This window comes from Dermacentor variabilis, chromosome 10, assembly GCF_050947875.1.
Source record: "Dermacentor variabilis isolate Ectoservices chromosome 10, ASM5094787v1, whole genome shotgun sequence".
In the NCBI taxonomy this organism is placed as follows: Eukaryota; Metazoa; Arthropoda; class Arachnida; order Ixodida; family Ixodidae; genus Dermacentor; species Dermacentor variabilis.
In genome coordinates, this window is record NC_134577.1 from 92,848,918 (window position 1) to 92,872,783 (window position 23,866).

At 46.2% G+C, this 23,866-nt stretch overlaps 1 protein-coding gene across 1 annotated transcript in view; it reads right to left on the reverse strand.

Annotated features, from left to right (window-relative positions):
* LOC142560822 (alpha-(1,3)-fucosyltransferase 4-like) overlaps positions 1-10,708 on the reverse strand; it is a 51,211-nt gene extending 40,503 nt beyond the window's left edge. The window contains exon 1 of the mRNA XM_075673192.1: positions 10,467-10,708. The gene's annotated coding sequence lies outside the window, so the exon portion shown is untranslated. The remainder of the gene's footprint in view (positions 1-10,466) is intronic.
* Between the last annotated feature and the right edge of the window lie 13,158 nt (positions 10,709-23,866).

The following is a 23,866-nucleotide window of genomic DNA, read 5'->3' on the forward strand; positions in this document are numbered from 1 at the left end:
TTTCTCAATTCACTTGCGCATTACAGTGCATATACTGCCTACCTTATTTTTCACTGGATATATAGGCACCCTAGCAAGGGAGGCTTGCTTAAATATACCACTAAATTTGTCTTGTGTCTGTCAGCGGGAGTGTAGTCTATTCCTGTGATCATGTGTACATTTGGTCAAATGTACATGCAGCACACTGACCGGTGCCTAAACATGTTCCTAGGAGAGCACCATAATTCATTCAAAAGACCAGTATGTTCATCTCACTTGACCATGCACCAATGCGACTGGAGCTGCACGCCAGATTTAGACTTCATTTTGTTTTGTTCACCTACGGCAACCTTTTGACTAAGAAAATCACTGAGGAATACCAAATAAAAATAATTGGTTGAAATCTGTTTACTGAGTTCTTCACGACCTGCAGTAATAGCAGTTTGGTTTGTTGCAACTAGTTTCGTGCATTTTATTTCTTGCCAAATCTTCAGCTTGACCTATAGAATAGTTATGCAATCAATTTTGGAATTTACATAATTCCTAAGCATAATTTTTGTTGTCTGTTTTTCACATGCTATGTTGCAAGAAGGACAGTTTTTAATTAAAACTGAAATAACTTTTTTTCAATTACAATTGGGAATTCTCCGCATTGAGCAAAGGATACACATCAGTGTACATACCCATACTAGATACTAGATACATGCCCGTTGTATATGACAGTGACACTGCGACTGTGTTCGAAATATCGAAATTTAGCAGTTATCCAATACAGTTTGTCAGAATAACCATAAAACATTATTGGTCCGCATGCAATGGATACTTACACGCATTATCATAATTGCTCATTCTCAGGCTACACGTGAGAAATTTAATACTGCCATATTAATCATAGTACATAGCAAGTATGGCTAACAGCAAATATTTTGTCACCAACTCAACAATAGAAGCGAATACGTCATTGCCTCTTTTTCAAAAATTTGTTTGCTATGCATAGTGTTACACTTAGTTCATCAGTGTTCCTACTTGCTTATGTTATAAATGGAAATGTGTTGTCATTACAAGATGAGATTAATGTGTGACTGGACTGTTGCCGTTTGGAGATACTCCTTTTGTCATTAGCAATGATATTCTTGTGCTAGGCGCATTGGCCCAGTGCTAGTGTCACAAAATCTTGACAAATGAAAATATTCGCAAAAGTGACTCTCAGAAGAACTACCCCTCTTCGTGCGAGTGGTCAAGGAGGTAGGGTGTTCTGCCACTTGGTATAACTTTTTCTGAAATACTGAAATGAAACATAGCATAGTACCACAGCTATGTACATACTTGTGGCATGTATGTGCCTGCTAATACATTATGGTATGAATGTTCACATCTGAGAACCAGCTAAAGCTCCATACAGGTCATGCTGGTGGTGGAAACTAGAAAGCTAAGACAAACCGCAATATTCATTTGTTTACTTATTCAGTTATTAATATTTATTTATTTACATCTCATGAATGCTTTACAAGCTTCCAGCAAGGAATCAGATAAAATAGAAAAGTAGCGTTGCATCAAAGTAAACGTGTTACTTGAGAAAGCATAATTAACGTAGCACAGTGGCAGGATGAAACGTTTTTTATTTAGACAACTACTAAGCTTTTGATACGCATTCATGAAAACTGCAAAATTTGAAGAAACAAAGCTGTAAGGTTAACAAATCTTACTCATAAATAAAAACAATATCACATTTCTATTGCACCTTATAGCATAATTTAATCTGACAAATTTGACATATCAGACCCTGCTCTAAAATACAATCATTAATTTGTGAGCAGTTGCGCAAAACTCTCAAACATTGTAACTATTTCATGTAAGCTATAAATTCATATATCAAATCTTGACTCTACACATAGCACATGGAATCTGCAGAACTGCAATATCGGTTTATCGCGCAGAGTTGTGAATTATTAAGCTTCGTGGTGTGATATTTATTAAACCTGCAAATTTTCAATAGTTTTTAATTTTAGGCTATATATCAATGTAATTCTACCTGCAATGAGCAAAATTTAACTGTCTCAAATGCTACAAACTTGATTTAAATTAGTCCTGTGGTTGTCTCAAAAGTATTTCTGAATTTTTGGTGTATTTTAGTAGGGAAATCGGAGTTGCCTGTGACTTAAAGCTCAAGGCCAACTGCGATTTGCAGAATTAACGGAATTCTGCTAGTTCTTTTTTTTCTGTAAGTTACAGTTCCAAAGTGACTACGGTTTTTTTTTCCTTCAAGTTCTGATTAATCAGCAATTTTTAATAAGAATTGATGGCGTAATTGTAAATCCTATGATTTTAATATTTTTGCAATGTAACAAACTCGTCAAATTTGGTCCAGTAGTTGCCCAGAAAAACACTTTTACTGTTTATGTGCTTTAGATAGGAGCTCCTGAGCTAAATGTTTTTCTCATGTATTTTATGCGTGTCTGGCTTCTATTTCCCACCATAATTTAAAACACTGGCTCTGATCTGAAATTTTTTCCCTAACAACAAAATTCAAGCCTTTGAACTTTGTACAATATATAGTGTACAGCTCTAGGAAGACCATCATTTGCCCCATTTTCGCAAGGAGGGCCAGTGTTAATGTTACACTTAAACATAGAATAAAGCGCATTGTGGTTTCGTAAGGCTGATCTATAACGTTGCAGTGCACATTCATATCAATCTATTTTCAGTATCCAACCATTTAATGTGCAATGCTAGAACAGCCGGTCCTATTGCAGTTTTAATGGTAACATTTCTTGTCCTAGTCAAGCCTGTTGTTGGCGGGTGTCAACTGTAGTGAAGTCTGCCACTGATTTGTTTTACCTCATGTTTCGTGAATTAGCACCATCAGCTGACCCGAGAAGCATGTTTGGCAGCGACAGTTTGTGTGCTGCAAGTTCTTGTGCGTAACATATATGTAACAGTCGAGCATGTAGCACATCTGAAGCATGTATCTAGTCTGAAATGCAATAAAGATATAAAACTGAATACTTTGGGGTTGTAGTGCCAATTTTTTTGCCACTGCATTACTGTTGTCCCTAATGCCTACAGTACAGTTCGTAGCAACATTGGTAAATTGCAAGTACTCTACACACATCGGCCTAGGTTCTATAGGAATTTTCCTTTAGGGCTCAAAAGCAACTGCATATAAATATTCTCTAGAAGTTTGCCCTAAGCATCTCTAAAGCAACTCTATAGAAATGTTCTATATAAATTTGTCGTTAGCATCTTTAAAGCAACTTGATGCAAATGTTCTATAGAAATTTCTCTTTAGCATCTTCAAAGCAACTCTATAGAAATATCCTATACAAATTTGTATTTAGGATCCTAAAAGAAACTACAGAGAAATTTTCTGCAGAAATTTGCCTTTAGGATCTTCATTGCAAGTCCATTCAGCGATTCTATAGAAATGCGTCTTTAGAGTTCCCATTAGAATGCGGTGGCCAAATCACTTTTGGAGACTCTAAAAAAAATTCTATAGTCAATCAAAGTAAACAAAGTTGCATAGAGCAAATTCAACATACGATCTAAAAACACATTAAACATTTTTGTAAGGGCACGTTCGGGATGGCGTCGAAGTCCCCACCGTCTTCGCCGCCATACACTGGTGCGTCTAAGTAATCCGTCGAATTGGGTGGCAACTACGTTCCCGATTTACTTATTCCGGCGCGAGATAATAGTTTGCGCATTGACTCTTATGCGCCTGCCGTTCGTCCACACTACAATTCCTTCTTTGCAAGACTCTCCTCATTTTACAGCCAAGCTGTTATGGCTAGGTTCTAGCGGATATCCTCTCCGCGGACCAGCAATTGATACTCCTCTCCACCACCGACGCCTCTTTCCCAAGTTGTGTATACTCGTCGCCACGAACGCCATGTCCCTCCCGACATCGCACAATACTGCGGCGCGCGCTCTTCGGCGGCCACCTGCGCGGCGCATTAGAGCGCGCGCGCCCTGATTGGCGTAGCCGCGCTATAATAAAACGTCATTGTCTCTATCCACCAGTCATGCGCGACCACCTTTGGTTCGCCAGTGACTTGGCCACGATGGGCGGCGTGCGCGATGCACAATAGCGTGAAGTGGCCGCGGGTGCCTTGTTCATCCCCCGCGGCGCCCCGCATTCTCTCTTTCATCCTTCGCTGTACTCGTTCGCTCGGTTACGCCGACACTAAACGCAAGAGCGGGCGTCTAAGAGCTGCGCTGTAAAACAGATACTGAGCAGCTTGGTCAATGCCTCAAAAGGGTAAAGATGGTACGAGATGGTGGGTCCGAAACGCAGCTCATGTGCAAGCACCTAGATCACCAACGTGAACGATACCATAGGCTTACGAGCTAGTACTCTCGTGCTTCTGCAAACGTGTGTGTGACGAACAGGCCTATTTCTAACCTAGAGATACTGCTGTTGGCTCGTGCGTCCAGCAGGAGGGAACACGGCAGCTATTTTGCTGAAAATATTATAATAGAATATGACACAGAGAGTGGTGCGATGCGAGCAATCGAAATATTATTTTGGAACTGGCTCTCGGACGCATTCTCATCGGAAACTATTTACATTATACAAGTGTCGCGCTAAGAAATAAAAGCTTTGTGCGATAACCTACATCAAATGGAAGATACAGAAGGCAGTAATTTATTGTCTCCGACAAGCCTGCGAGAAATGTTTCTTACCAGATCTATGTAGAGTGGATCATAACCCGCTGCAGATGATTCAGTAGTGGAATTTTACCGGTCGTGCTGGCCCAAAGTAAGCTTTACCATGGTAGCTATTTGTAGCGGAATTCTTTCCCGTGAGGATATCCATCAATCGTTTACACAAGGTCGCGTGCTGCTCCTCTCTGACTAAAGAAGGCAGCGTTAACCACGCCCGACGACCTCCTTAAATTCAAGGTAACGCCATTCGGACCACACTCGGCACCTGCAATGTCGCAGCACGTGATGGAGATAGTCTTGGCAAACTTGAAGTCGCAGGCTTGTCTCGTCTACTTGGCTGACGTTGTCTTTGCCGGCAGTTTCGATGTTCACCGTAGGCTGGTTCAGAAAATATTAGAGGTGATGAAGTCATTAGGACTGACCCTGAAGCCGTAAAAACGCCGCTTCACGTATGCGCCACGTCATCAGCAAGTCTGTAGTCCTTCCTAATCCACAGAAAGCAGCTGCCACTGGAAACTTTACGCAGCCCATCGATAAAGAGGCAGTGCGCAGGTTTGCTGGTCTGTGTGCCTGCTATAGGCGCTTCCTCAAGCACATCCGTCGCATCGACGTGCCCCTGACTCTTCTCACGAAATCCCACGTCGAGTTTTAGTGCTAAATACCTCATGCAGAGGCATTTAAAGAACTGAAATTACGCTTGCAACGTAGGCGTCGGCATTGTGCTAGTCCATAAGAGACAGGTATCTGAAAGACTCATATGTTACGCTTGTCGGTCGCGGTGAAAAGATGAAGCCATTTATTCTACGACCACAACGAAACGCCTTGCGATAATTTAGTCCACCGCGAAATTTTCCCCTTACCTATAATGCAGGCCATTCATTGTCGTAATCGACCATCCCGCATTGTGTTGGCTAACCAATTTAAGGTACCCATAAATACGCGTAGCATGTTGCAGCATTTAGTGCTCTTTGTATTATGCAAAATAGAAGTGAGGCGTGCAGACAGGACACAAGAGTAGAGAAGTGGACAACACGAACGCCGTGTAGTCGGCGTTCGTGTTGTCCACTTCTCTACTCTTGCGTCCTGTCTGCACGCCTCACTTCTATTTTGCATAATGAATCCTTACCAACTAGCTCAACTTTCTGTCGTTCTATGCTCTTTGTATACAAGTTACAAAACATATTTGAAAAATTGTTACGAAAGACCTACTATGACACCTATGGCACCTAGCTGCTACTGCCATTGTGTTTAACATAATAGTCCTGTGTTATTTTTTCAATATATATATAAAATAATGTGGTTCGATACTAGCCACAAAACATTTCTCCGTTGTCATTAAGTTCATTGCCTACGCAGTCAATATCATCACAGCATTTTCGGGCATGCTTCAACTGCTACACTTTGATCTTGCGTGTCGCGGGACCTGGGTGACGAATGCTTGATACGTTTGCCATGAGTAATTAGTTTGACATTCTGCCCAACTAGCTTTATTTGTGATGCTCTTAATATCATCTACTAAGTAAAACTAGAAGACGAACGATGCAATTAAAAGCGTAGAATATATTTGCAATGAAAGATCCCCTGCAAGAGAATAAATAATAAGGTCACTCGAAGACAAGAGCAGGATGATTAGTCATATCTTTACACAAATCAATCATTCTCGCTGAACAATATAGGGGCGCAGGCAAGCTCTAAAGCTAGGCCTTACTCCAATATTCTTATATGAAATGAGTTGGCCGCGAAGGCCTCCGTCATGATCTCTGTAATACTGAAATTTGGATCATAATTATGAGGTTTATTGTTCTGCGCGATTTCCAGTCTAAAATAGCACTTTGGCCACCAATGCCACTGTATGCATGGCTCCCGACTAGTTGTGACCAGATGAGGCTTTTTTACGCGCATATAAAGTGGGAATGAACTACACGTAGGCACCGGCGTGAGCTCGTGTCTGATCATTAGAAAGTGGCGATTACTGCTGACTGTTGGAAGGAAGAAAAGAAAACAGTTCTGCTGACCTCTCCGCATGGACGTCTGTGTGAGCAAGCGTTTGGCGTGTTGCGACACCACGAAACAGAGCACACGACGTCTAACCATACGCGGAATAGCCGTGTTCGGGGAAAAGAGTATCCTGGGGGTTGAGCCGATGCTGAGTGTTTGGAACTTTAAGGCTGCTCTCGGAGGCAACACAACTCTTTGGCCTCGGCTTCGTGTAGACAGCACTTCCGGACTGACCCATCCCTGCAGGGAGAATCGGCAGCTTTCTTTTCCTATCCTCCTCTCCTATCTTCTTTTTTCTGTCTCACGTTTAATCCCTTCTGTCTTCTTCTTTCTTCTAGACTACTTCCAATTTTCTAGACAGCGAGTGTTAACCCTGGGTGAGTAGCCTAGCAAGGTTATGTATTATTCGGTTATAGTGATAACGTGGAGCTGGCATTAGGAGAAACTGAATATGAGAAACTGCCGGAGGAGGAGGAGGAGGAGGAGGAGGAGGAGGAGGAGGAGGAACTTTATTATTGCAGAAACTGTTGCGCGGTTTATTCCTGGGTGGTTCCCTCTGACAGGGCTCCACTGGCGATCGCGGCTCACCGGGCCTGGTCGAGGGTCGCCAGTTGGCTTCCCAGGTCCAGTTCGGAGAGTCTCGCCTCCCAAGACCACGTACTGAGTGTGTGTGTTGTGACTCGTGGCGAAATTGCGTCGCCCGGACGGTCGGTACATTCGTGTGTTATGTGCGCGAATGTTGCTGTGTGGTTGCTACACCAGGGACATATCCGGGACGTATAACTGGCTGGGGAGATTGCGTGTAGGCGAGACAAGTGTGGGTATGTGTTAGTTTGCAGGCGGCGCCAGTACCTTGCCTGGAGTTTATTGAGAGCTTTGTGTGGGGGAGCGTATTGCGTTCTTCCGAGATGTTGGTCCTGTAGTATTTGTTGACCTGTTGTTAATAACTCGTGGGTCACTCGTCGGTCTGTCGGGGGCTGAAGAACGGTGTGGTCTGCCGCTCGGCTAATGAGACCTCGAGCTGCGCAGTCCGCCTCTTTGTTTCCCCGCAGACCTTCATGCCCGGGGCACCAGACGATACTGTGGGTCCATTCTAGTGAGCGACCCAGGACTCGAATGGCTTGTATAGGGAGCGTTCCATTCATGTATAAACGACACGCCGCTTGTGAGTCCGTAAAGATGCGGGCGGACCTTCCCTTGCTCTCGGCGTCGCGAAGTGCGAGAGCGATCGCTGCTGCTTCTGCTGCTGCGCTGCATGTGGCGCGGATGCAGGCAGAGGCTACCAGGTTCCCCTGATTGACAACGGCGAGTGTGTATTTGGGCCCGCAACGTGGCGACGAAGGATACGGGCTAGCGTCCGTGTAGTATGTATCTGGGTCTCTGAAGCAGCGTTTGTGCAACATGCGGGCACGCGCTGCTCTTCTCTCTTGATTGTGGGTGAGGTGCATGTTCTTTGGGATAGGGTCTACTGCAATGTTCTCTCTAATGTGATTAGTCAAGAGTTGTGTTTCTTCTTTGCAGTACTGAGGTGTCAGCGGGTACCCTAGCCGTTGAAGAAGGTGTCTTCCCTGTTGAGTCCTGTTGAGGCGCTCCCTCTGCACTATGAGCGTGGCACTTGCTAGCTCCTCAAAGGTGTTGTATACACCTAGCGCTAGTAATTTCTTTGTGCTTGTGCTTGACGGTAGCTGTAAAGCCATTTTGTTCGCCATTCTTATGAAAGTGTCCATGCGCTCTGTCTCGCTTTTGCGCTTGACTTAATACGGGAGTGCGTACGTGACACGGCTGATGACGAGGGCTTGTACCAGTCTTAAGATATCGTCCTCAGTGAAACCATCTTTGCTGCGCGCTACACTTGCGATGAGTGATGCGGTGCTTCTTATAACGTGATTTAATTTCTCTGAGGCTACCTTTATGCCGTTGTTCTCCTGGACGTGCATACCTAGTAAGCGTGCGGTCGGGACGCGCTTTATAAGTGGCCCGGCAATCTCGAGATGTATTGGCGGGGCTCGATGTTCCTTAGTTTGCTTGGGCCGGACTTGAAGGTGCTCCGACTTGTGGTGGGCACACCTCCTTCCTGCTGTGGTTAGGTATGACTCGATGTGTCCGATAGCTGTGAGTAATGTGTTTTCTCTGTCGCCGTATGAACCTTTGGTTGCCCATAGGGTGATATCGTCGGCATAGAAGGCACATCCGAGTTTTGGGATGTTTTCCAGTTGTTAAGCAAGTTTTCTAAGTCTGATGTTGAAGAGGAAAGGAGATATTATTGATCCTTGCGGAGTACCCTTCTGCGGTAGATCATATATGTCTGATTGTGGGCCTGCTATGCCGATGCGGGCATTGCGGTGGCTAAGAAAAGCCACGGTATAATGGTATACTCGCTCTCCGCATCCTATGGCGGCGAGGCCATCTAGGATGGTTTCGTGTGCTATATTATCAAATGCTTTTTCCACGTCAAGGGCTAGGAGTATGTTGCTGTTGCTGCCCGGTTGTGGGTTGAGGACCTCTTCCTTGAGCAGGAGGAAGACATCCTACGCTGACATGCCTTTCCGAAATCCGTACATGCAATTGAGGTGTAGTCCATGTTCTTCCATGTGTTGTTCTATTCGAGTGAATACAATTCGTTCAAGAAGCTTGCCCAGGGTCGCAATTGATCGAGCCTGCGCGGTTTTCCCGGTTTGGGTATAAGGATTATGTGAGCTGTAGTCCATTCCTAGGGTAATGTTCCGCCCGGTGTCCATATTTCTTCGTTCAGCTGCTTTGTAAAGGCTCGCAGGGTTTCATCACTTAGGTTTCTCAAGATTGCGTTGGTGATCCCTTCGGGACCCGGTGCCGTGTTTTTCTTCAAGCTCTGTGCTGCCGCGTATACCTCCGCATACGTGATGGGTGCATCAAGTATCTCGTTCGGAGGTCCCGGATATTGAGGGTATTGTTTCGGATGCCCGGTCCGGATTCCCGTGTATGTTTGCTGTAGTTCTGTAAGAGTTCATCCTGGGTTCCCGCGTATTCGCCAACGAGTTTTTGTAGGGTTGTGTTTGTTTCTGTTTTCGTATTTGAAGGATCGATGATGCTGCGGAGTATGTTCCACGTCTTTTTGGTGCTTAGCGTACCTTTAAGCGAATCGCAGAACGTGCGCCAATTGTCCCTGTGAACCTTCAGGGCATAATTGCTGGATGGTTTTGTGACGTTTGGTATGCTAAGTTTGCGATTTAGCTTCTGTTTGCGCCATCTTTTTGTGAGGCCTCTGCATGCTTCCCATAAGTGTATCAGATGGTTGTCGATTTCCGGCGTGTCGGTATCGGTTCGGTACACCTTAGTGTTGGCGTCATATAGTTCTTTGATGCGTTGGGCCCACTCCTTGATCGTGGTCAAGCGGCCTTGATGTTCCGGGAAGGGCGGACTTGTATCCAAATCGAGCTGTTGCCTCTCCCTAAACTTAGGCCAATTTGTAATTTTGGCTTTCCCTAGGGGTCGGCGTAGTTTGGCCGAGGCGCTGGTGATTTCGATAATGTAATGATCCCTACCAAGCGAGTCGTCTAGGACCCTCAAGCCAACAACACAGGCAAAGCAGCCTCAGGCGCTCTCACCGTCTGAGAGCAACCTGGTAACCCAGGACCGATTGCAACAAGCACTGCAACAATCAGAAACTGCCGGAACTAGTGTCGTTCGGGGACCCCAAGTAACAGTAAGCCCGCCTCGCAATGGGAACACGACGCACGGCGTTGTCTCGTACGATGATTTGGACAAGCTGACTGAGGTTTAAATGTCAAAACAATTAAGATAAGGCGGGGTTGCATAGAAATCGAGACCAAGCAGCTAATACTCACCTTCTGCTCAAGTGTCCTGCCCACGTAGATCGAGGCCGGGTACATCAAACTTCGTGCTAGGCCATACGTGCCAAATCATCTCCGATGTTTCAAATGCCTGCGTTTCGGCCACAGTTCACAGAGCTGCCGAGGTCGCCAAACTTGGGCGAAATGCAGTGCTCATGAGCACACCTCTGAATTGTGTGAAAACTCTCTCCACTTTGAAAACTATGACGGGGAGCACGCTGCATACTCTAGGACTTGCGCATCCTGGAAAAAAGAAAAGGCAATGGTAACAATTAAAGTAAAGGAAATATAGGCTTCAAGCAGGCGCGCAGGCGGGTATACTTGCTGCCTAAGAACACTTTTGCTGATGTGACGCGTCAGGGGGCAGCAACACAACGGCTTCCGGTGGATATGTGGCCCAACGAATTGAGCCGTCAGTGACGCTATCTATACGCACCTCTCCGCGGTGCATGCAGCAGGTGCTGCTCCGCCCCTTCAGCAGAAGGGGCCATCGACCTCCAAGCCGGTGGCCTCAAAAGTCTCGTCCGACGTGTCGAGGCCTTCAAGTCAAACACTGTGCTCGCAAGGGTGTGTGTCCAGCGCTTCGCAACAGGCGATGGACTAGCCAGACGGTGCCGCCAGCGTTAGGACAAACTCCGTTTTCTCCAGGTTCCCGCACTCACTCCAAAAAAGACAAACCTCGCGTCACAGCACCTGGAAAGGGCCCGCCAGCCAATCTTAGTCTCTCAAACAGACAGTACAAAACACATTTATCATATTGCAGACACAAATACTACAATGAAATTTTAGGGGACTTCTTCGTAACCTCGACGATGTTAGAGAACTGCTACACAAACAGAATACAAACTTGCTATGTGTTCCACACACACATCTGAAACTTACAAGCACTAACTGTCTTCGCAGCCACACCATTTTGCTAAAGGACCGTGTCGAGGCTAACGCCTTCAGCGGTGTAGCAATAGCTGCCGGCAAGTCTGTAGCCTGTCAACACGTAGCCCTTCGGACGCCCCTTGAGGCATTATCAATTCATGCGATCATTGTTAATGAACTGATCAATGTGTGTTCTATATGCATACCCCTAATACCACCTCAGAACAATGATTTCTGCAACCTCATTGACAAGCTTCCCGACCCCCTACATACTAGTGGGTGATTTTAACGCCCACAGCACGATGTGGGAAGACTCGGGATGCCACGCGAGAGGTCGATTCAATCAAAATTATGACCTCTAGTGCCTGCCTGTTTAATAAGAAGGAGCTGACATTTTACAGAGTCCAACCCAACTCGTAGATCTAGCAATTGGATCTGCTTGTGACATATGTGACATATCCTTTCCAGAAATTGCAAAGCATTCTCCAGAGCTCGAAATCCTGATGCATTTCCTGGAGCTGCAGTACAAGCACTCCTGCACAGAGTTCTACGGAGACGCTTCGAAGTCACATGCCAAGATGTCCTATGCAGCCGTCGGTCCATCCTTCTCGGAATCTAATGTAATGCATCTGGAAACAAATTTCTTGACGGGTGAGACCTATGCACTATTGTCGGCTGTAAAGCATGTAAGGAAATTTAAACTCCAAAAAGCAATTATACATACATACTCCATAAGCGTCGTGACGACCTTGATGTCATTCTGTAAGCACAAAAAAACGGTACTTATTGAGCTCCATTCCGTCCTGTGTAAAGCTTATATATCTGACAGGTATGCCATATTATGCTTGGTGCCTGGCCTTGGGGCATCGAGGGTAATGTTCTAACAGGCCAGAAGCCACGTCGAATGCATCGCAAGCTATTAATCTTATTTCTGCTGTCCCTGCCACCGATCTGAGGTCTTTCTAACGAAGGAAACAGCGCAGCCACTGCCAAAGCTTGTGGGACGCGGTAACAAATAACAATCTGCACCTAATAAAGTCACAATGAAGTTTTTGGCCTTCCACAACAAAATAACTACGAACCTATTCTGTCGTCCCAGAATAGGACACACATTTGGCACCCATTATTTTCTGCTTGTTGGAAATGAACCTGCAACCTGTGGTGGATGCGGGGATAGGCTGACCGTCCTCCATGTCCTCCTGGAGCGTCGCGAAACCGAATCTGAGAGAGAGACATTTTCCCGTTGCATACCGGTAGCACGTATTTCTTCATCCTGTCATGTTTCTTGGTCCAGAACCGTTTTTTGATACCAATACAGCCCTCATTACCTGAAAGATGTTGTTTTAGATGTTATTCGTCCTATAGATTCGTAGCGCATCCTCTCTTCAGTGGATGCCGCTGTGATAGCAGTTTTGTATAGCACATGCCTCCAAGGTCTTGTGTTTCAAGGGCTCTGGCGACGCAGTAGGGCTGTAGCCGATTTTTGCATCTGACATATTTTGCATAGCGTACTTTTTCACAATGCATTTTATTGCTCATATTACACGTTATTATTAATCGCCGTAATCTTATTACACGCAGAGTTTATGCACTTTACAACGACTGTTTTTAAGGTCCCTTTGCATCCACGTCACATCAACTTCATAGAACTCATCACTCTACTACGAAGTCACTGACACTGTAGTAAAACACGTTGTGGGGCTACTTGGTGGGTCAGTGGGATTGACACTGGCATGCCATTCTTTGGTCATACCTGGCCCTTTCTCCACTAAACAATCTGATTCGTTTATTCATTCATTCATTCTGCTGATGCCCCCATTGATGGCTGACACCTGAACCCAGACGTGGAGTGGGAGGGGGCGAGGAAAACTAGAAAATTACTATGAGATGGTTAATTACGGGCTGAAGTATAGTAAACATGAACTACTAGATGTGTTTAAAATGTAGTTACATTGCAGTGACAGTGAAGAACACAGTATAGCAACACTGCGAAGCCCGAAACTCACTTTTTATTGGGCCAACCTGTGCCCACAAGAGCTAGTGACACTCGAAGCACAAGGATAGCGGCGAGCACAACCGGTGATCGTCGAAATCTAATTTGTGGATCAAGCACATCGGCTTTTGTACATGACACGTCGAACGTACCAGCGTAATCGCTGGTGCCCGCCTGCCTTCCAGAAAGTACTACACAATAGTGTTGCTCATACATCTGATTACAAAAAGTTCTGCGAGGGCATACACAAGAGCTAGAATCAACAATAACTTTTTACTAAGTTCCAAATGATACAGGTTTAGCATGCGCTGAGTTGTTAGCGGGTGACAGGCGGTCCCGAAAAAAAAGGATAAATAAGTACAGGTGCCAAAGTAATAATTGCTGTACTTCACCAAGGACATTTTGCTCCCCATGCAATGCATATGATGTGTGCATGGTGGGAAGCTGGCAGGATAGGCTATTGTGCTATTGTTTCTACAATACATTGCGGATAGTGTGAAATTCCAGCAGTTTGCGAGGTCCCCACGTTTCGGACGGACCAGTGTGCAGGAGCTTTTCAATTGTGGACAAACGAATTGCCCTTGCCTCCTCCAACCTCCCAGGCGCGTACGCCGACAGCTGGCAGGTATAAATGTGGGTGCCACTCGCGTGTCTCTTCTTAAAAAGAAAAAGGAAGATAAGAAGACACATAGGTAGAGAGGGAAAGAAAATCTTTATGATTTTTTTTCGGCTACAACAGACAGACAGACAATGAACTTTTACTGAGGTCCTGAGGGACTAGCCGGTGGAGACCCGTTGGGGCCCCCGGCTCGCCGCTGGCTGCTCCCATGTCGGAATCGGAAGGCCAAGCCTCTCCGCTCTTTCACGGGCCCTCTGGACGGCCATGGACTGGAGCTTAAGTTGCGTGCTAGATATGGCCTCGTCCCAGTCCCGTTCGCTGGTGAGGGACGTGTCCCGTAACGCAGGACACTGCCAGAGCATATGAGGTAGAGTGCTAACCTCCCCACAATCCGGGCACTGTCGGTCAATTTCTGGATAAATCCTGCTTAAGAAACTTCGCGAGGGATATGACCTCGACTGAAGCATCCTAAGCGTGATCGATTGTGATCTGCATAGATTTGGATGCGGAGGCGGGAAGCGCCTGCGTTCCTCTTTATAATGGGAGACCATCTCGTGAAATGTTAATAACGGGTCGCTGTGGCCGAGCTCCTCCGGATCCAATGTAGCCCCATCGCCGTCGCGGCGCGTTAATTCTCGCGCACGGCGGTGAGCAATTTCATTGGGGTTCGGGTGGCCCGGCAGCACGTTGTCGCCCATGTGAGCTGGGAACCATATAATATAATGCACGGGGTCACAATTAGTTCTGGACTTGTTTTTCAGAATCACCTCCACCTGTTTCGCAACCATTCCCGTAGCGAATGCCCTGACGGCCGCGCGTGAGTCAGTGTAGATATACGGCCTTTTTGAATCCTGCATCGCCACCGCCACCTGTTCTGCCACGTCGGCCGTCACAGCGCCTACCGAGGCCGCAGATAGGAGCTCGCCCTTTTCGCTTACCGCCGTGACCGTGAATTTACCGGAGCGCCCATATTGAGCTGCGTCCACGAAGGCTTCCATGCCGACCGTTTTCTTCAATATCGCCCTAGCACGAGCTGCTCGCCTGCCCGCATTATGTTGCGGGTAGGCGAACCGCCTGAACCGCCTCGCTGTGACTGAAACGCGGCTGCAAGCCCGCAGCCTCCAAGAGGCGCCTACCGGCGCTGGAGCCCGAAAGCCTCGTGATCTGCGCCGCTCGTTGCGCCTCTATGAGTTCGAGGGCCGTGTTATGAACACCGAGCTGCATTAGCCTGTCCGTGCTCGCCGTGATCGGAATACCCAGTACCTTCTTGACGCTTTTCCGCATCAACGTGTCAAGTTTGTCCCTTTCAGTCTTTGTCCACTGCAGGGCCGAGACCACATAGTTGATGTGGCTCATAAGAAAAGCGTGATGCACCCTAAGTAGGTTGTCCTCGCCTAGGCCCCCCTTCTTATTGGAGACTCTCATGAATAATCTGAGAATATTCTCGGTTTTGGCGGTCAGATGCGCAATGGTTTTGGCATTACAGCCCCTGGCATCGAGCAACAATCCTAGAACTCTAATCGAATTCACCCTGGGGATCTTCTGGCCGTCCCGCGTGTATACATCTATGGGGATTTGCTCGAGCGGCACGAGCCCCCGAACCCCCTGCCTTGCCGGTCTGTATAACATGAGCTCTGACTTGGTCGGGGAGAGTTGGAGACCCGTGCCCTCCAGGAAGGACTCGGTCACGTCCAAGGCCTCCTGGAGTGCCTGTTCCACGGCCGCCTCCGAGCCTCCCGGACACCAGATCGTAATGTCATCGGCGTACAGCGCATGTCCCACGTTTGGCACGGCGGCCAGCCGCTTCGAGAGTCCGTGCATTGCAATGTTAAATAGGAGGGGGGAGATCACCGCCCCTTGTGGCGTGCCTCTTAGCAGGAATGGTTCTGATTTGGTCTGCCCCACCTTGACGACCGCCGTCCTGCCCCTCAGGAAGGACTCCACAAACGCGAAAAATCTACCTCCCAAGTTCAATGCCGAAATCTCATTTAATATGAAGTCGTGCGACACGGTGTCGAAGGCTTTGGACAAGTCTAGTGTAAGAATGCCCCTGACGTCTCTAGTCCTGTTGTCAATAACCTGTCTTTTTAGCAGTAGCATGACGTCCTGCGTGGAAAGAGATGGTCTAAACCCTACCATATTGTACGAGAACAACCCCTCCCGCTCTATGTGTTTTGAGATCCTGTTATGTATAACGTGTTCGGCAACCTTACCTAAACATGACGTTAGCGAAATGGGCCGGAGGTTGTCCAGGCTTGGGGGCTTTCCAGGCTTAGGAATCAGTACCACCGTCGCCTGCTTCCACGAGTCCGGAACACTACCTTCCTCCCATACCTTGTTGATTTTCTTTGTAATGGTGCTAATGGACCGGTCGTCCAGGTTCCTCATAACCCGGTTGGTTAAGCCATCCGGCCCAGGGGCCGACCTACCAAGGTATTTTTTTTTGTCCAGAAATGCTAGTCGCTTGTTCCACAAGCGGACGCTAGCTGATAAAATGCAGGCGCGCACTGTGCGGTCGAACATTTTTAGTATTTAGCCTCTTGTCAAATGCAGCCACCACGATTGGAAATCTAACGCGCGTCGAATCATCTTTGCGAAATCAGTCATTCATCCACACACATTTTAATTCGCGTGAACATTGGCCATGAAATCCTGTTCAAGAAATGTTTTGTAAGTGGTGCATTTGGTCCATAGGCATTTAACTTCAAACACAGAATTTTCATAGCGTTACTCCCTGTTTTGGTAAGTTTTTTCTCGGTGGCATTTGTAGCTCTACCAAGGTAACGTGCTGGATTCTGCGCCCAGGTGAAATACATTCATAACACTTGGCAGCGCTTGCATACGTAATTTATGAAAAACGCCGCACTTAAGCCACCCAATAGGCCCTACGCCTGCACATCACCTATAGCCTTGTCATTACTTTCACCTGACGTAAAGAAGGCGCATAGGTTATTTAAGCGAGGTTACCCGTGAAACGTAGAACAAACATTGTACTGTGCGTGAAAACGCCGAAACAGCGGAGGGGTTTATAGTTATTTATGACTCTCGTAATTAAGCACCAAACAATAACACTGCGTTACAGAATACACTTAGGACTTTCCGTTGTAGTCCCCCACTGTTTAGTAAGCGTTATCCTGCGGCCATTGGTATTACACCAAGACTGTGTGCTAAATTTTGCGCCGCTTCTCAAGCTCACTAATAACGTTCCGGAATGCTTGAATGCGGATATATTCCAAACGACACAATTCCGACACACATTCTTAACGTTGCGTACATTATTTATTTATTTATTTATTTATTTATTTATTTATTTATTTATTTATTCATTCATTCATTCATTGAGAGAAATCGTAAAGGTTCTCACTTGAGGGTATTACTTAAGGGGGGTGGGCGGAGCAGTACAAATATAAAAGTGGTTACAATGTAGTAGTCACTATAAACAATAGAACGAAGTACAGAACAAAATTATGCTAGCAGAGACAAAGTGCAAAATATAATAAACATTACAAAAATGTTCGAGCAGAAACTTCTGTGGGAGTCGTCTGAGTTTGCGTAAGTTTTGTGCCACTTGATCATCTTTACGCAGCCTGATGTAATTACCTATTTTGTGAAATTTAATCAAATCAGTATAAATCCTTATCAAACCTTGTCGGCCGTTATCTACCTTATCGAACATTTATCAACTCTTATCCGCAGTTATAAATTTTTATCAGGCTTGATCCGACTCTTATCAACCCTTAACGGTGCCTATTAGCATTACCAGAATATCACCGACCAATATAAGCCCTTAGCGCTCCTTAGTGCCTTAACCATCTGCGTCGAACTACTATCAACGACGACGAGACCCATATAAACCCTCATCGCTTCTCATCATCCCTATCAACTCAGCGACTGCTTATCTGTCTGTGTTGCGGAAGGTGAAACGCATAAGCCCTCAAAGATCGGTAGCTCTTTGGTTGGTGAGGGAATACCCCAACAAAAGGTGCATTGCGCGACCATCGAAACACATCGGGGGTGTGGCGTACTTGGCAATAAGTTTTCTCAACATCGGAACTTTTCTTAAGTCTACAATGTTCCAAGTGGGCGCTACCTGTGGTCCTAAAGACGGATTTTGTTCCACCGTCAACAAATCTTTCAACAAAGCCTTCATAGAAACTGTTCTCCTTTGAAATATGTACCGCCGGTACAGAATATTAATTTAGTTCATATATATTCACCGTCCGGAACCCAGATGCCCGTCCGGACCCGTCCGGAACCGTTTAGCCCAGATGGTAAGACACTCGGTTTCTGAGCGTGGGGTCCTATGGGTTAAAAGCTGACCACCACCAGCGTTTCTTCTTTGGATTTACTTTGTTTCATGCATTAATTTCTTCATAGCCCACGGATAGATGGACGGAGGGAAGGACTTCTAGGTTGCCTCGTTGGGTAAGCATAGAAATAGTTACGCTATAAAAATAAGGTATGCAAAATGTTCTCTTAAATCATGAAAATATGCACGCTCACATAGACAACAGTATTAATACAGGAATGTAATAGCAACTAACAACCAGCAAACAGAACCCTCCCCCCCCCCAAATCTAATAAAAAGGCAACTAATTATCAGCACGTATCGTGTCGTGAAATTTTATTCGGTCAGTTTCAGTGGCAAAGGTTGACAGTCGCTTTAGCATACGCTAAAAAGAATGAAGGCGAAAGCCTGCGCTCTCACGAGGCACTCATTACAATGCTTGACATTTTCATTCTAATGCGCTGTTGCTTCCTATAACGTGTTTTCTCCCACCAAAGGTCGGAGGTTCTACTGCCTTAATTAGCTCTACCTTAAATATATATGCCTTAATTAACAACATAAGTCATGGTTAAGACTCGTCAAAGGTGGTCGGTTTGATCGCCTTAATTAGGTCTGTATTAAATATCTGCGCTTTAAATACCTTCGCCTTATTTAATACCAAAGTCGTAGCTTCTGGTGCCTTAATTAATTCTATCTAAATTTACTGTGCCTCAATTCACTTCGCCTTCATTTACAACACAAGTCATGGGTTCGACTCCTACCAATGGTCGTGGGTTTGAGTGCCCTTATTACTTCTATCTTAATTAACTGTCCCTTAATTAACTTCGCCTTATTTCCAAAGGTCTGGGTTCAACTCACACCGAAGGTTGAGGGTTCGACCTCCAAGTTTGATGCCATTGAATTTTGGTGTCATAATGCCCGACGGTCAAATTTTTGTCCCATTAGCCGTCTAAGGCTTTCGCCATGATTATGTCACAGGTCAAGCTGCTCCATTAAGTGATGGTGCAGGGTATAAAAGAACGTGTAAAATGGTATGCGCTTGATTTCAAAATGGTGATCCTGGTGTGGAAAAAGGACAGGCGGTGCCTGAAAGAAATCGTCATGAAGGGTAATATGATGATAAGGTTTGTCAAGCAGGCAAAGACGCGCTGATTGGCGATGAGGCGATAGCGCTTGCAAACCGGCATGTGCTTTTAATGATGAATACGGTAATGCACGCTGAATAATCGGAGAAGATTCAAGCGAGCAGGCCGGTTTTGCGCAGATACAGCGTCATTGATGATGTGTGCCTGACCCGGATCCCATATTGCCGATTCGTATTCGAGCTTCGTGTGATGTTTCTTTTGGAACGGCCGCCTTCCGATAAAAGTTTAAAATTTCCTAGGCGCGATATTGACAAACGGGTACAACTTGATCTGCTTTCCGGGACACACAGGCCTGGAGGGAAACGAGAGTGCGGACGCTTTTGCTCGAGGGCTCAGGAATCGAGCAGAGCCTCGACAGCACTGTCAATCTCCCCAAACATCCCAGGCGGAGTCAAGCGAGGAGGACAACGACCTATCCCGAATGGCCCCTCGCGAATTTCTTGCTCACCAGCACGGCACGCGACAAAAATGCAGCACCCCCCCCCCACCCCCCCCACACACACACAAATCATTAGGAGGGGAGGATCCCATAGACCTCCGCAGGATTCAAGCGGGGGTCTTTCCAAACCTACAAAGATTAAACAAAATTTTTCCAATGCTGTATGGGCACATCTGTCCGTGGTGTGGCGGCTCGCCATCCCTATATCACATTTCGTGGAGCTGCCAAAATAGACCACGAAATTTAAATACCTTTTTAGGTAAATTTCAATTATCGAACACATTGGAGCAATGGGAGGCACTAGCCAGCTCTGACCCGGAGGTGCAGCTTGCGCTTTTGGGTCACGTCAGGCAGGCAGCAGCAGCCAGTGGAGCCCAGGACTTGCCCCCCCCCCCCCCCCCATCGAGCTCATACTTTCTTTCCAACCCCTTTCAAGAAAGTTATTCCTTCCTTCTTATTCGAGCTTCGGACGGATCAGTACAAAAAAAAACTTATAACCTATATTAGAGAAACAGAACTTATGTAACTTATGACGTGCTGCTTATGTTCACAAGATATAATTTTGATGTACCCTATGGTTCCGTCAGGACACTGGAAAACATGGCTCAATATGGCCACCTAGCCCTTTCGAGCATATGGTAAAGCAATTTTTCACAGAATCTGCGGTTTTTCCACATGCAGATAACTTCTGGCACAAATTTTCTCCGAACTTTTTCCAACATTAACTAAATTTGATCCTGGTGAAATTTCTAGTTATGTGACGGCAAAGAGATAAATTATGCGCCATTCATAATACACACTCATACCGCCCCGGAGCACTTGTGTGCGTGATTGGCTCTAAAAACCACAACTAACCGACAAACTTTGAAATTCGCCTATGCATAACCCATACCGATTTCAATACTTTCACCAGATATAAACAACGTGCCCTTTTGCTAGTTACCAATAAAAGAAGGAAACCAACTACAAACCTTATATATATATATATATATATATATATATATATATATATATATATATATATATATATATACCTTGCTTATATCGGTTTTAATTCAACAAAGAAAACCGGTGTCCCTGTATTAGCAGCATGAAATGGCAAATCTGCTCACTATCTGATCGCTTGGCGTAGGGAGTAAAACATAAAGCGTAGGAGCTCATGCTCGTGCACGGCCAACCTAAGGCAACCACGATACATCTAAGCGGCCGGCGCTGTCAAATATTTGTGACGCACTGGCATCGTTCTCGCGCATTTCAAGTCTAGTAGGCTTCAAATTACCATATGTCTACGCTAGCCTTCCTGCATGAGGCCGATGGCGCTGCTCGACACAGAGATCACTGCGGTTGGTGAACCCGCACGATACATATGTAAGCTGTGCGCTTCGGCATTGCCTTTTTGGCCTGTATGCAGCCATACTCTATGAGAGGGATCGCATAAAAAGAATGCGATGCCTATTTTTGAGGACAAAATTTCCGTAATACGTGTGAGTGCGTCGTAGAGAATGGAACGAACACAACCGAAAAAAAATTCGGTTATCATCCCCTTTCTCGAAAAAGCAAGATAAAACGGGCTAACGCAGAAATACGACCTTGCATAGTCACTGCCGCACAACGTTTATAAATATATAACTGCTGAAGCCGTATGCTTGGACCATGCGGTATATAGAACAAAGATATCTGTAATCCAGCACCTACCACTGCTTAAGACGCTCGCAAAGTTCGTAAACAGTTCCTTTGCTGGACAAGCTTAATTCAGACTGTAAGGTATGCTGCTATTACTTGGCAAAACCATTTTATTGAGTGGCGGGAACCTCATCCATCGAACCAAGTAGTTACGCAATGTAACCTGCAGCGAACAGTTTGAACGTTTGTCAAAGTATAACATCACAGCTCCTATCGTAGCAGAACGGTACCCACGCTATTACGATCGTCGCGTATGTTTCATGGCTCCTAAACCGCAGCTTAGAAATAGAGGATAATACTGAAATAAGGTCACATTAGTGATTGGAACATTCAGAAATACACTACTGATCTCCGAGGCTGATTGTAGGCTCAAATATGCGCGCACACATCGCGCTGCGTGTTCCGTCCACCTCAACGCCAGCAGAAATTCCGGCCATGAAGCCTTAAACCACTTCAGCACGTCTCAAAGAAACGTTTACCACGTAGACGACGCACGTCATACTAAACAGACCGCACGACCGGGAAAACAAACGCCAGAACCTACCGCCGAGCGTATACCTGCCATGCAAAAGACCGCTTTCACCCAAGCCAGTATGGCGCTGCTCATAGGCGGCGCCACTGCGTTCACAATATGGCGGCACCTACGAAAAAGCGGTCTATATAACATGCCCCCTAGCCCGCATTGTCAACATGTCTAAACTTGAGGCCTTAAGACTTTGGGAAACAGTGTAGCTTACGGCAGTATGAAAATCTGGAACTTCTGAATAACAATTTTCTACAAAGGTTGTAGTGAACCTACAAAACATAAAGGGCACTTGATCACGTCTTCCATCTGCCAAAACGGCCGCATCTGTCATCCCACAATTTGGTATTACTCGACGATTTCGATTAGACCTGAAATCGACATCTACGGCTGCGGAACTTGCGGGAATATGGGAGGCTGTCCGTTTTGTGAGAACGCAGACACGCGATGCCAAATCAGCGCTACAGGCGCTAAAATGCTTTTTAAAGAAAGGACCATACTACCTGCTCGTGCTGGAAATCGTCGAACACAGTGCCGAGTTAAGTGGCCACGTGATCACCTATCAATGGGTGCCTAGTCATTGTGGTGTTTTTGACAATGAACTCGATGACAGTGAGGCAAGATCGGCCTCCTCTTCCTCTCATGTAGTACAGATTGCCTACTCGCGATCTGACACCAACTCCATGATCAAGGCACTTACGCAGGGCCTTACAAAGGCTTACAGAGCCCACGATGCCAACATTCATAGACGTCTACATATGATTGACTCAGACGGCAAATTCTGTTTGGCCCCGAAGCTTACACGGAGCAAAACATCATTGCTACGCAGGATTCGGCTCAGCGTTGCTTTCACCCGTCGCTACGCGCACCTCATCTGCCACTCACCCTGAGTGTGAACACTGCCATATGCCTGAAACACTGCAACATGTACTGTGCGATTGCCCAGCATATATGCTGGAGCGAAGGACGTTAGAAACCCGCCGTGGTTGCTCAGTGGCTATGGTGTTAGGCGGCTGAGCACGAGGTCGCGGGATCGAATCCCGGCTACGGCGGCCGCATTTCGATGGGGGCGAAATGCGAAAATACCCGTGTACTTAGATTTAGGCGCACGTTAAAGAACCCCAGGTGGTCAAAATTTCCGGAGTCCCCCACTACGGCGTGCCTCATAATCAGAAAGTGGTTTTGGAACGTAAAACCCTATAATTTAAGGACGTTAGAAAGTTTCCTAGCCAACGTTGGCAGGCAACCACTGTCGGAGGAGGCTATCCTGGGCCCATAGCCTGGCACTGCGACTTCAATGCGTGCAACTAAAGTGTTATTGAAGTTTCTGCAGGACATCAAGCTCGACGAGCGGCTCTCGCAAGGCAACTGTCTCATGTACATAAGCACTCACCTCTTCTCTTATCATCATCCATCCCAGTACTTTCACTCCCCTTCCTTCTTCCCCACTGCAGAGTAGCCGACTAGAGCGTACTAGCTCAGGCGGGCCTCTCTGTCTTTCCTATTAATAGATTATACTCTATTCTACTATTTTGGCCATTTAGAGATGACGAGCCCAGTGCGTACAGGTTTCGCTAACGATCGCGGCTGCTGAGTACTGCATGCCTACACGCTGCAGAAAGAGCTTAAATTTAAAACCAAACGCCGTTTGCCCTTCTCATCACGGCCGATGCCTGTGTTTCTTTCTTTTACTTCGTATCGTAGTCAGAGAAAGATTTTCGTTTGGTTGTACCCACGCTTACGCGCAGTGAACAAGACTGTCATTCTCCACCATGTTCCAGCTCAGCGGACATGCTCTTTCCTTTTCTCGCGTCTGCCTCAGTGCTCGTGACGG